This window comes from Meriones unguiculatus, assembly GCF_030254825.1.
Source record: "Meriones unguiculatus strain TT.TT164.6M chromosome Y unlocalized genomic scaffold, Bangor_MerUng_6.1 ChrY_unordered_Scaffold_23, whole genome shotgun sequence".
NCBI classification, from domain to species: domain Eukaryota; kingdom Metazoa; phylum Chordata; class Mammalia; order Rodentia; family Muridae; genus Meriones; species Meriones unguiculatus.
Window position 1 is genome coordinate 22,316,876 of NW_026843709.1, and position 15,227 is coordinate 22,332,102.

At 37.7% G+C, this 15,227-nt stretch overlaps 1 non-coding gene across 1 annotated transcript; it reads left to right on the plus strand.

The window, feature by feature from the left end:
• The first annotated feature begins 14,878 nt into the window (after nt 1–14,878).
• On the plus strand, nt 14,879–14,986 carry LOC132651653 (U6 spliceosomal RNA). The gene has a single exon (XR_009589238.1). It is a non-coding gene; the product is annotated as a U6 spliceosomal RNA (small nuclear RNA).
• Nucleotides 14,987–15,227: the final 241 nt, after the last annotated feature.

Below are 15,227 nucleotides of genomic sequence, written 5' to 3' on the forward strand. Positions count from 1 at the left end.
TTCTGAGACTTGGCAGTTTCTTCCTCTGACTCCCTTTCATCCTCACTATCTAGTTCCTAAATTTTTTTCTGCTCTCAAATTACACAAATCTGTTTGATCTCCTTTATGAAAATTTGAAATAACCTTAGAAGTACATATTTTTTTCTGCATGTTTCACTGCTCTACTTTCCCCAAGCATCTCTTTAGCTTGTGAGTATCCTTTTCCCAAGTATCCAGATTGATGGCACCTTCAACTAGGATCAGAGACAAACTTCATTTACAGACTACAGGGAATAAGGGCGTTTCTCCCAATTACTCCCTTTTATTGGCATTGACTTTAAAGTCCTCATTAACATCTCCCTGCTATTTCTCTGCCTCATGATTTGCCTGCCTGCCTACATTGTCTTCCTCCCTGTGATGGGCAGTCTTCAAGAATCACTATTTTCTTAGGCATCTGGAGCTCCAAAAACCAGTGTTTCTCAAGTTGCCCCTTGTTTTCAAGGTCCCTTATGCAGGTGCCACCTGTCCATTCCTGAGGACAGATATGAAGAATGGAGACAAGACATATATCTGATCAAGTTTCAGTTTACTGAATGTGCAAACAACACTTATATAGCAAATGGTACAAGAAAAAAAAATTGACAGTAGCAACACATCTGTGCCACCTGGCAAGGCATCCAGGAATTCACTCAAGGTTACACAAAGTTTGCTCTCTGGTTCTCATGGTTGCAGGGAGCTTGCAATTTACTTCTCAGGGTCAGAACACCCCACTTGCAGAGACCACTAAGCACAGTCTCTGAGACATGGATCTTAGATAAGACCCACATCTGGCAAGGCCATGAGGCAGAATTACAATTACCAGACTCTTTCATAAACCAGACAATTCCTGGGACTGGTTTGAGTGAGATAGAAAATCTGTGAGTGTAAATGAAGAAATGAGGGGAAATAAACTATTTGCTGCTGGTTCTGTTCCACACTAGTGTCGCCAACCCTCTATGAGCTTGGTTGACTTGGCTGACCTGCCTGGATTGGCAGCTATGTCCTTCTCAGTGGTCAGTGAGGAACTATCCTCTTCCTTGTATTTACATTTAAAACTGGACATTCAGGACAGTGATATGAGTCAGTGTTATATGCCTAGGATACAAGAGCAGCTGTGTTTCCTGTGATGGTCCTCCAGACAAACCATCTCAATGTAGTGATAGTGACAGGACTACTTGTTCAAAGGTGCCACACGAGGTCCTGTGGTCTGAGGTAACTGGATAACCACTAGTTCCAGTTCCTAGAAAGCATGCCTTACAAAGTCAAACTCTGCCCTCCCTTAGCAGAATCTTTTCTCCATGTTAAAAGTCATTGTAAAAGTTGTCAACATATCATTTTTATTTATTATCTGGGAATTTCACATAATATACAATACACTCCTTTTTCATTGTTCCCATGTTCAAATTTCTACCTATCTGTCACAGTAAATTTATTTTTCTTTAAAAATACATCAGATAAAGTATGTGTTGTTCATATACTCATCAGAACATGATCAGAATCTCAGTGACAACTTCCTTAAAGAAAACTGAATTCATCCTTGTCACACCCTGGTACTATGCCCAAGAAGAAGCCATCAGTACTGCTGAGCTGTATAATTCATGCCCTTGATCACATTTTTTCTTTTGTATTTATTACATTTTGTTCACATTGTATCCTCTCTGCTACTCCCTCCCACTTATCCTTACAGTTCTACCCACACTCTTTCTTCTACTCCTTTGCCCTTTCTCTAGTTCTCTGATAGGGGAGGGCCTACTTCCCCTTCTATCTGTCCCTGGCTTATCACATCTCATCAAGAATGGCTGCATTCTTCTGTTTCCTGATTCTGAGGGCATTGCTCCCCTTGTGTACTCAATTTCCTCTACTTATGATACTCTTTCTATATCCTATCCTGACTGTTTCCAAGAGCTTTGAGAAGAGGGAGAATTTCATAAGAAATTCCCATTTAGGGCTGGGTGTTTTAAGGTCTCTCTCTGCATAATATGGTAATGTGGGTCTCTGTATGCAATCCTATTTGATTCACAAGAAAGCATCTCTGTGGATCTAAGAACATGTCCCTGATCTATCAGTTAAGGGCAGAGAGCAACATATTATAATAACAACAGTCTGGGTTGCTTTAAAATTTCTGTAGGATGCCCTGGCACGAACACAATTAACTGCCACTCAATCACCCTAGTGAAGACAGTTTTGGTCAAAATAGATGACCTATTGGAACTTTATCTGCCCATATTAGGAGACCTCAAAATAAGTGAATATACCATATTTGTCTTTCTGCATTTTATTTACTTCACCCATCATGATTTTTCCTGGTTCCATCCATTTGCCTGGAAATATCTTGGCATTTTCTTAGTTCAAGAATACTCTGCTGTGTAAATATTCCACATTATCCCCAAAGAAGATTGTCACTCCTGATCTTTAGTCCTTGGAAGTTGCTGGAACTTTAATCATTGTATTGAATGACAAGCTATCAGGATAACTATGATCATTTAGCCTACAAGTCCCTCCATCTTCTTCCACTTCCTGATGATTTGAATTGCAATGTCCATGTGAAGCTCATATGCTTACATTTTGAGTCTAACTTGAGGAAATGTCTGGGAAGTTTTAGGAGGTATGGCCTTGTTAGATAATATGTTTCCTATTGGAGTTATATTATAGGAGTGTGTGCTTCGAGTTTGATATGCCATGAAATTGACCAGACAGAATAGAGTCTCAGTCTCTCAGACTCTGTCACTTTATATCTTTGATTCTGTTTGTCGGTCCTTCTGTTTCTTAATCTGTCTCTCTAGATCTTTCTCTTTCTGTCTCTGTCAGTCTCTCTCTATCTTCATTGATGATTATGATTCAGAACGAAAAAATATCAGTTCTGCTAAAGGACTACAACAAGATGACTGCATGCAGACATGACATTCGGGATGGTCTCTGTAAAAATATAAGCAAGGTCCCAATTAAACACTTTTTGTTCAAAGAGTTGTCTTGATCAGGGAACATTTTCCCAGTAAGTAATTCACTGACTGAGGATATATCTATGCATTTAACAAATAATAATGGAATCTTGACAATATAAAAGTCACATGTCAATGACAGGTGACTTTATTAATGACCACTTAAAATAAATATGTGACACTTTTCCGGAACTAAGAGTCTTGGGTTGTGCTTTCAGGTGCCCAGATTGAGGCGTGTAGGGCTGCTCAACCTTTCTCTCAAGCAGGCTGTCCACTTTGCCCTTTTAATATCTGGCTCCTGAAAATCTTACTGGCTTCCAATTGTTTCATTACATCATTCTCCCTCTAAGCCAATTGAGAGACTCTTCAGGTTTCTATGGAGATGAGTAAACAAACTTTCCTCATTGTACAGTATCTCTGATGATGTGCACACGTGACTTTTTCTTTTGAAACATGACAAGCCTTTATCTCATCCCTTTATTCAGATCCCACACTATTATTCCTGTTTACCTCTGTGACTATATAAGGTAGGAAATGAAACTTTAATGTTTATTGAATTGAACAACTTCCTAATTAGGGAAGCTTCAAAGTAATGTGGGATAAGGGGATTGTACTGAATGACAAGGTGGTCCACTAATGTGTTCTTGGATTTGATATCTCTTAGGTTGTGACTTTGAACTGAGCATTTACTGGCATACTCACTAAATGTACCTTTACATTCTTATTGATTTAATAGGATGTCATGTTCTAGGGTTCCCTGGGACTGGTTTGGCTGAAACAGAGAATATTCTGTGAGTTTAAAAGGAGAACTGAGGGGCAATAAAGGATTTGACAGCACTAGGGTTGCCAACCCTCTTTGAGCAAGCTTGCCTTGGCTGACTTGGCTGGATGGGCAGCTGTATCATACTAACTGAACAGTTAGAAAGATTCCTGGTCCTGGGTTTTACAGTTAAAACTGGGCCATCATAAAGGAGAAATGGGTCAGTGTTATATGCCTAGGATACTAGAGGAGCTGTGTTACCTGATGTGGTCCTCCAGACAAACCCTCTAAACATAGTGTTAGTGCCAGGACTACTTGTTCAGAGGTGCCACCTGAGCTAATTGGGTCACAGGTAGCTGGGAAAACACTAGTTCAAGGCTAGATTCTCTGCTACATACTGAGTTCCTGGAAAGCATGCCTTACAAAGTCAAACTCTCCTCTCCGTTAATGGAATCTTTTTTCCATGTTAAAAGTCATTGCAAAAGTTGTCAACATATCATTTTATTGATTATGTGCAAATTTCAAATTACATATATTACACTCCTTTTCCATTGCTCCCAGGTTCAAATTTCTACCTATGTGTCATACTAAAATATTTTTCTATATAATACATTGATGTGATGTTAATATATTCATTGGAATGTGATCAGAGTCTCATTGCTATGTCACTGAAAGAAAACTGAGTTCATCATTGTTGCACTCTAGAACCACCCCCAAGAGAAGCCACCTATCCTGAGGAGCTCTTTACTTCAACACCTTGATCACAGCTTTTCTTATATATTTATTTATTATGTTCTTTTTTTTTCAGTTTTTATCCCCACTGCTGCCTCCTTCTTCTTCTCCTTCCAGTCCCACCCACCCTACTTCTTCTATCCCAATGCCATTTTTCTTGTTCCCTGACCGAGTAGGTCCTCCTCACCTTTCTATCTGACCCTAGTTAATCAGTTCTCTTTAAGGTGTGATGCATCATCTTCCTCTGTGGCATGACTTTCAGGGCATTGTTCTCCTTGTATCCTACATTCCCTCTACTTATGACACTCTTCCTGCATCCTCTCCTGCAGGCTTCACAGAGAACTGAGGGAAGGTAGGATTTCATAGGAAAATCCCATTCAGTTTTGGGTGTTTTAAGGTCTCTCTCTGCATAATATCTGACAGTGGGTCTGTGTTTGCAATCCCACTTGATGTCAAAGGAAGTATCTGTGTGGATCCAAGAATATAGCATGGATCTATTAGTTGAGGGCAGAAAGCAACTTATTTTAATTAGACAGCCTACTAAATAGGAAAGCTTCAAAGTGATGTGGGATTAAGAGTAATGTACCAAATGACAAGGTGATCTCCTACTGTGCTCTTGGATCTAAAATTTCCTAGGTTGTGACTTTGAACTGAGCAGTTACTGGCATACTGACTAAATGAACCTTCATATTCTTATTCATGTAATAGGCTGGCAGGGTCTAGGGTTCCCTGGAGTATTAAGATCAGAGAAAAGTCCTTAAGATCAGAGAAAAGAACATGTAACCTGATAGTCCTGTGGGCTAGTAGAAGAGGGTCCACCTGAAAGAGGGAGTGTAAATGGGAGTACAGAGATGCAAAGAATGGAGACAAGACAGATTCCTGTTCAAGTCTCAGTTTACTGAACATGCAAAGAACCCTCAAAAAGCAAAGTGTAGAAGAAAAAAAAATTCACAATAGCAACACCTCTATACCACCTGGCAAGGCATCCAGGAATTGACTCAAGATTACGCAAAGTTTACTGTCTGGTTCCCAAGGTTTTAGGGCCCTTGCTATTTACTTCTCAGGCTCAGAACACCCTCCTTGCAGAGACTTCTAAGGACATTCTATGAGACATCAAACTTAGATAAGACCTGCATCAGAGGTGCCACCTGAGCTCATTGGGTCACACGTAGCTGGGAAAACACTAGTTCAAGGCTAGATTCTCTGCTACATTCATACCAGGAGGCAGAATTCCAACTACCAGATTCCTTCAGTTCTCCTTTCTTTGTTTTATGGAGAGCTTGTCTTAAGTTGGAGAAATGTTCATTTTTCCTTTCTCGTCATCTAGGTCTAGGATGTGAGCCTCTGTCTTAGGTTGGAAAAAAAAAAACACAATTTTACTTACAAGTCATTGACTTATCTCCATATCAAATGGGATTGTTAATTTAAATTCATGAAACTTCACTTGCATGCATTGAAGTTGTTGAAGAAGGAACTGTAATAGTATTGTGATATTGTTATAGCAATGTGATGTCAAAATTCCATTTTGATGTCATACCAAAATCATGTCATAAGAACATTAACATGCCATACAATTGTGATGTCATAATAGCCCTGTGATGTCATACCTTTACTGGACTCCTCCAAGACACAGTAAGTAAGTCCCAAATAGTTCCTCCTTCACTTATATGTCTGTTACATATTCTGAGCCAGAGGGCTAAAGATGATGCTCCAATGTTACTGAGTGATTGTTGAGACTAAAAATTGTTTCTGTCATTTATTTTTTTTTGGAAGCTGCTAACATGCACTTCCTATTTACTCTAGAAACTAATTTTATTCCTTCTCAAGTCTCTGATGGAATTGAAGACCAAATAGTTATAGTGTCACAAGAAAAGCTTAAGTTGTTTGGAAGTTAACAAAGGCATTCATATGGGTAATACCAATGAGGATAAAAGTTAATATAGAGCTCTAAACTTGTCAAGATAGAGAGGATAATTGGATACTTTCTCCTAAGTTGCTAAATACACATGGACTAGACATTGCACATGTAGATTTTACTTACTAATTTTCATAATTTCATAAACATTATTGTATTGAAATAAAAGGAGCCTTTTATTGGACTTAAAGGGATGTTGGTATAATGTTCTTTTGAACAACCTTACCCTTGTTTATTCAAATGCTGATTTATCCCACCCCCAATCTCAGGTTTCAAAGATATTGCATTGTGATACTTATTCTATGCATCCTGTCTCAACTTTGTGTAAACAGGTCAAAAGAAAGCAACTAGCCACAATAATGAGCAAGGAGAGGAGAGGAGTCAGAGGACAGGAAAGAGGGGAGGAGCCAGAGTGCAGGAAATGAGAATGAGAAAAAAGGGTGAGGGTAGAGAGCTAGGAGACCTGAGCTGAGGCGGGGGGGGGGGGGGGGGACTAGGAACTATGTGGAGAATGAACCAGACCTAAGATTTCACAAAAAAGGAAATAAAATGGGTAAAATCTAAATGTTAAGAAAATATGAGGGATTAGAAGTTTAGGCAGGAGTAACTATTCACCAGCATTGTGTTCTAGGTTAACTAAATATAACCAAAATCTGTGTGGTGATTTGGTTATACAGCTCTATAGGATTAATAGGAGCTTTACCAGAAAATATATCAAATGTAAATATTAATTGACACAACAGAGATGTCATACCATTGTGATGTCAAAATAGCATCATTATGTCATAATAGTAATGTGATATCATAATACCATTGTGAAGTCATAATGACATTGTGATGTCATAATAACTGTGTGATGTCATAAAAGCATTGTAATGTCATAATAGCATTGTGAAGTCATAATAACACTGAAATGTTATTACATCATTGTGAAATCAGATAATACCATAGGGATGTGATACCTCTATGATATCATCATAGCATTGTGATGTCATGATACCATTGTGATGTCAAATCATTGTTAAGGCATAATAGTATTGTGATGTCATAATAGCATTGTGACATCATAATACCACTGTTATGACATTATAGATTTGGGATGTCATATCATTGTAATGTTGAAATATAATGGAGATGTCATAATGCCATTGTGATGTGTAATGCCATTGTGATGTCAAATCATTGTGATGTCCTAATACCATTGTGATGTCATACCATTATGAAGTCATAATAGCATTGTGACATCATAATATCAGTGTGAAATCAAAATACCATTCTTATGTCATAATACCGTTGTCATCATAGCATTGTGATTACATAATACCTCTGTGATGTCATAATATCATTGTGATTTTTAATACTATTGTGAATTCATAATACTATTGTGAATTCATAATACCATTGTGATGTCATAATAGCGTCATACCATTGTCATATCATTTAAAGATTGTGAGCTCATATGAGCATTGTGAAATCATAATATTGTAAAATAATACCTTTGTATGTCATACCACTGTGATGTCATTATATCATTGTGATGTCATAATAGCATAGAGATGTCATATGAACAATGTGATGTCATGATAGCTATTGTGATGTCAAAGTTCCATTGTGATGTCAAACTGCAATCATAATAGCATTGTGATTTCATAATAAAATTGTGATGTTATAATAGCTTTGTAATATCATCATATCATTGTGATGTCTTCATGCATTGCAAAACAATACCATTGTGAAGTCATAATAGAATTGTGACATACTGATAACATTGTGATATCATATCATCGTTTTCTTGATAACATTGAGATGTCATATCATTGTGATGTTATAATAGCCTTGTGATATTATAATAGCATTGTGAAGTCAATACAGTTGTTATATCATCATTGCATTGTGATGCTGGCATAGCATTGGGATGTCATAATACCATTGTGATATCATGATATAATTTTGATGTCATTGCATTGTAATGTCATGACAGATGTCATAACAGAATAGTTAGGGCATAATACCCTCTTGAGGTCATAATATCATTGTGAGGTAATAAAAACATTATGACGTCATAATATCTTTGTAATGTCATAATATCATTGTGATGTCAAAATTTTAGTGTGATACATACACTAATCATGTCATAATAGCATTTTGATGTCATCATAACATTGTGATATCATCTTAACATTATGAAATCATAATACCATTAAGATGACAGAACACCATTGAGATGTTATAAAGAAATTGTGATGTCAAAAAAATTGTGATATCATAATATAATTGAGATGTCATAAAAGTATTATAACATCATATCATTGGGTTTCCATGATACTGTTGGTATGTCAAACACACTCCTGTTTATCTCTGTGACAATATCAGGTAGGAAAATAATACTTTTATGTTTATTTAATTGAAAAACTTCCTAAGTAGGGAAGCTTCAAAGTGAGGTGGGTTTAAAATGACAAGGTGGTCTCCAAATTTGGTCTTGGATCTGAAATATCCTTGGTTGTGACATTGAACTGAGCAGTTACTCACATACTCACTAAATGTACCTTCATATTCTTATTGATATAATAAGCTGGAAGGGTCTAGGATTCCCTGACTAGGGTATTGAGTCTTTAAGAGCAGGGAAAAGAGAAGCAAGCCAGAAAATTCCTGGGAATTCTTAACTGAAACAGAGAAAGATCAGTGTATACAAATGGAGAATTAAGGGGCAATAAACTCTTTGACAGCTTGTGATGTTCCACACTATTTTCGCCAAACCTTTATGAGCATGGTTGCCTTGGATGACCTGGCTGGATCAGCAGCTATGTCCTATTCAGTGGTCAGTGAGGTTTACAATTCAAACTGTTCATTCAGGACAAAGAAAAGGGTCCCTGTTAATATGGCTAGAACACAAAAGCAACTCTGTTTCTTGTTGTTGTCTGCCAGACAAACCCTCTAAATGTAGTATTACGTGCCATGACTGCTTGTTCAGAGGTGTCACCTGAGCTGGTGAAGCCTGAGGTAGCTGGGTAAGCACTTGTTCATGGCTATATATGAAATTCTGGAAAGCATGCCTTACAAAGGCAAACTTTGTACCCATGAGAGGAATCTGTTCTTCATGTTAAAAGTCCTTATAAAAGTTGTTAATCTATTGTTTTTATTGTTTATATGGGAAGATTCAAATAATATACTAGTTTTCCAGGCTCCCAGGTTCAGTTCCCTTCCCATGTGTCAGAGTATAAAAAAAAATATTAAAATACATTAATTCAAGTATGCGTTTTTCATCTACTCATTGGAACATGATCAGAATATCAGAGCAAACTCGCTTAAAGAAACCTGAGTTCATCCTTGCCACATTCTGGGACCACGCCCAAGGAGAAGACATTAGTCCTGAAGTGCTCTATACTTCATCCCCTTGATACAGTTTTTCTTATGTGTCTATTTATTACAATTTGTTCACTTTGTATCCCCTCTCCTACCCCTTCCCCTTATTTTTGCAGTCCCACCTACGCTCTTTTTCTAACCCTATGCCCTTTCTATAGTTCCCTGAGGGGAGGTCCTTCTCCCCCTTCAATCTGACCCTACCTTATCAGGTCACATCAAGGCTGGCTATATCATCTTCCTCTGTGGCATGATTCCCATGGCATTGTTTTCCTTGTGTCTTCAATTCCCTCTGCTTATGAAATTGTTCCTTCCTCCTCTCCTGCCAGCTTCTCATAGCACTGAGGGGAGGGAGAATTTCATAGGGAAATCCCATTTAGAGCTAGGTATTTTAAGGTCTCTCTTTGCAATCAGACTGTGGGTATCTGTATGCAATTCCATTTATTGCAGAAGGAAGCATCTCTGTGAATCCAAGAACATGGAACTAATTTAACAGTTGAGGGGAAGAGAGCAAAATATTTTAATAACAACAGCATGGGTTGCTTAAAATTTTCTTTCAGATGTCTTTGCCTCACAACTCAATTTACTGCCACTAATTCCTCCTAGTTGTAGAATGGGTTGGTCACAGTAGATGTCCTAGTGGAACTTTATCTGCCACTGTAAGGAGACCTCCTACTAAGTGAATACACACTGTATTTGTCTTTCTGAAACTTGGTTACTGAACGCAGGATGATTATTCCTGCTTCCATCCATTTGACTGAAAATATCGTGATGTTTTTTTCTTACCTGAATAATACTCCTTTTTGGAAATATTCCAAATTTTTCCCAAAGGAGATTGTTAGACTTGTCTTTAGTCCTTAGAAGTTGCTGGGAATTTAATCATTGTATTGAATGACAAACTATTAAAATAACTATATTTTTGTGCCACTTCTATTATAGGAGTGGGTTCTTTGAGATTGATAAGCCAATGAAATAACCAGAAAGAATGGAGTCTCTATCTCTGAGTATCTTTCACAACATATCTTTGTTTCTGTTGTTCTCAGTCTTTCTATTTCTGAATCTATCTCTCTAGCTCTTTCTCTCTCTGTATCTCTCAGTCTACCTCTTTCTGCCTGTTACATGTTGTTCAGTATGAAAAGCTTTCTGTTCTTCTGAAGGACTACAAAAAGATGACTACTTGATGATTTGACATCTTGAATGGTCTCTGTAAAAATTTAAACAAAATCTCAATTAAATGCTTTTTGTTCAAAGATTTGCCTTGTTCAGGGAGCCTTTTCTCATTAAGTAAGTCACTGACTGAGGACATATCTGTGCATTTAACAAATAATAATGGAATCAGTGATAATGTGAAACTCACATGTCAAGGACACGTGACTTTATTAATGAACAATTGAAAGAAATATGAGACACTTTTCCTGAACTTAGAGTCTGGGACACAGGAATTGTCATCTCTGGATGATGTGCTTTTAGCTGCCCAGATTGCAGCATGTAGGGTTGCTCATCCTTTCTCTCAAACACACTGTCCACTGTCCACGGGCTCCTGAAACTCTTACTGGCTTTCACCCATTTCATGACATCATTCTCCCTCTAATCCATTCATTACCTGAGAAAATCTTGAGCTTTCCATGGAAAAGAGTAAACAAACTTTCCTCATTGTACACTATCTCTGATCCTGTGCCCAAATGACTTGTTCTTGTGAAACTCAACAAGACTTTATCTCATCTATTTATTCAGATCCCACAGTTTTACTCTTGTATACCTCTGTGAAAATGTTAGGTAGGAAATGAAACTTTAATGTTTATTTAATTTTACAGCTTCCTAAGTAGGGAAGCTCCAAAGTTACGTGGAATTAAGGGGAATGTACAGAATGAAGAGGTGGTCTCTACTGTGGTTTTGGATCTGAAATATCCTTGGTTGTGACTTTGAACTGTGCACTTACATACTCACTAAATGTACCTTCACATTTTTATTGATATAATAGGCTGACAGGGACCAGGGTTGCCTGGAGTACTGAGACTTTAAGGGAAGGAAAATGAGAAGGAAACGAGATAATTCCTGGGACAGCTTTGATTGAAACAGTGAGAGATCTGTGAATGTAAAAGGAGAATTAAGAGGCAATAAACTCTTTGATAGTTGGTACTGTTTCACACTAGTTTTGCCATCCCTCTATGAGCAGGCTTTCCTTGGCAGACTGGGCTGGATTGATAGATGTTTCCTAATGTGTGATCAGTCAGGAACCCTCCTTGTCTTGGGGTTTACAGTTAGAACTTGACCTTCAGGACAGAGAAAATGGTCCATGTTAACGCCTAGGATACAAGAGCATCTGTGTCCTCCATACAAACACTCTAAAAGCATTGTTAGTACAAGCACTGCTGGTTCATAGGTGCTACCTGAGCTCATGATGTCTGAGGTAGCTGGGTAATGACTAGTTCATGGCCAGGATGCTCTGCTCCATAATGAGTTCCTGGAAAGCATACCTTAGTAAGACAAATACTGCCCTGCATTACCAGAATCTTATTGCCATATTCAAAGTTGTAAAAGTTGTCAACATATTATTTTTATTGATTATGTAATTTCATATATTATGCATTACACTCTTTTTCTATTGCTCCCATGTTCAAAATCCTATCCATGTGTCACACTAAAAATTTAGTATCTTTAAAACATCAATTTTAGCATGTGTTGTTCATATACTCATTGGAACATGATCAGAGTATCAGTGCCAAGTCCCTTAAAGAAAACTGAGTTCATCCTTGCTCTACCCTGTCACCACCCATAAGAAGAGGACATCAATCCTGTATATATCATTGCCTTGATCACAGTTTTTTATATGTATTTAAGTATTACAATTTGTTCACTTTGTATCCCCTCTGCTGCCCACTTTTCACCTTCCAATACCACCTACCCTCTTTCTTCTACCACTATGCCCTTTCTCAAGTGCCCAGATGGGGAGGTCCTCTTTCCATTTCTAATTGACCCTAGCTTATCAAGTCTCATCAAGTCTTAATGCATCATCTTTCTCTGTGGCCTGATTTTCAGGGAATTGTCCTCCTTTTATCATCAATTCCACTACTTATGACACTCTTCCCAGAGCTCCGAGGGGAGGGAGATTTTCATAGGAAAATCCCATTTAGAGGTGAGTGTTGTAAGGTCTCTTTTGATTCGGAAGGAACCATCTTTGTGGATGCAAGAACATGGCACTGAGGGCAGAGAACAACATATTTTAATAACAACACCATGTAATGCTTAAAAGTTTCAATAGGATTCTCTGACCCCACAACACAATTAACTGCCACCTAATCTCCCTAGTGGTAGACTGATTTTGAAAAGCAACAAATCAAGTAATCCAATTAAAAAAATGAGAAACAGAGTTAAACAGAATTCTCAATATAGGAATATTGAATGGCAGAGAAACATTGAAAGAAATGTTCAACCTCATTAGCCATCAGAGAAATGCAAATCAAAACGATCCTGAGATTTCAACTTACATCCTTCAGAATGGCCAAGATCAAAAACTCAAGTGACAACATATGCTGGAGAGATTTTGGAGGAAAGGGAACAATCCTTCACTGCTGGTAGGAAAGTAAACTTGTACAATGACTCTGGAAATCAATCGGGTGCATTGTCATACAACTTGGAATAGTGTTTCCTCAAGATTCAGCTATCCACTTCTAGGCATACATCCAAGAATCCTCAAGTACAAAATAAAGACATTTGTTCAACCATGTTTGTAGCAGCTTTATTTGTAAGAGACAAAACCAAGAAATAACCCATTATCTTCCCTCAACTGAAAAATTGATACAGAAATTGTGGTACATCTACATAATGGAAATTACCCAGCAATAAAAATAAGGAAATCATGAAAATTGCAGGTAAATGGTGGGAACTGGAAACGATCATCCTGAGTGAGCTATACCAGAAAAGAAAGACACATTGTACATTCTCACTCATGTAGACATATTATATAGGATAAACCTACTAAAATCTCTAGACCTAAAGAAACTAATGAAGAGAGAGGACTCTGGCTAAAATGCTCAGTCCTCATCCTGAAAGGCAAAGAGGATGGACATCAGCAGAAGGAGAAAACAGGTATCAAGTTAGGTGCCTGCCACAGAGGGCCCCTGAAAGGCTCTGCATTGCACAGTATCAAAGCAGATGCTGACACTTATGGCCAACTGTTGAGCAGAGTGCATGGAATCTAATGAAAGAAGTGGGAAATACTAAAATCTGGAGAGGCCAGGAGTTCCAAAAGGAAAGCAAGAGAAAAAAAAACCTGAGTATAAGATTATTTCCTGAAATTTATACTCCAAACAAGTACCATGCATGGAGATAACCTAGAACCCCTGGTCAGATGTAGCCCATGGCAGTTCAGTGTCCAAGGGGCTTCCAAAGTAATGGAAACAGGAACTGCTTCTGACATGAACTGATCGGTATGATCTTTGAACACCTCACCCTGTTGGTACAACAGCCTTAAGAGGGCACAGAGGAAGAAAAAGTAGGCATTTTCTTATATAATAGCCTAGCATCAGAAGAAAAGAGAGAAAGACCTCCCAGGTGGACTTGTGGATGGGCATGCATGGATAAGGGGGAAGGAAAGTTATATGAGATGGGACAGGGGATTATAGAGGCATACAAAGTGAATAAAGTGTATTTAATAAAAATTAAAATAAAAAAATATTAAAAAATATAATTCCTTTTGGATTTATATTATAGGAGGGCACGCTTTACGGTTGATATGCCAAAGAAAGTGACCAGAGAGAATGGAGTCTCTATCACATTATATCTTTGTTTCTATCAGTCTCAGATTCTATATTTGAGAATCTGTCTCTCTAGGTTTTCCTCTGTTTCTCTCAGTCTTCCCTCTCTGCCAGACACTTCTAGTTAAGTATGTAAAACTTTACTTTTGGTGAAGGACTACAAGATGACTGTCTGCTGACATGACATTATGGATGATCTCTGTAAAAATGTAAGCAATGTCCTAATTAAACTCCCTTTGTTCAAATAGTTGCCTTGATCAGGAAGCATTTTCACAGAAAATAATTCACTGACTGAGGATGTATCTATGCATTTAACAAATAATACTGAAATCCGTGGTATGTGAAACTCAGAAGTCAAGGACATGAGACTTTATTAATGACCACCTGAAATAAAGTGGTCCTCACTTCAGCAGTACATATACTAAAATTGGAGTGATATAGAGAAAATTATCATGGCCCCTGCACAAAGATGACATGAAGCATTCCATAAACTTTGAAGAAATTAAAGAAAACACAAATAGAAGAAATTGTAGAGAGAAATAACTTAGGGAAGAAAACAGGAACTGCAGAAGTAAGCATAACCAATTGATTAAAAGAGATGGAAGAAAGAGTCTCAGGTGTGGAAGATACAATGGAAGAAATTGATGTATCTGTCAAAGAAAATGTTAAATCTAAAAAATTCCTGACACAGAAATTCAAGACAACATAAAAAGACAAAACCTAAGAATACTAGGAATAGAGGAAAA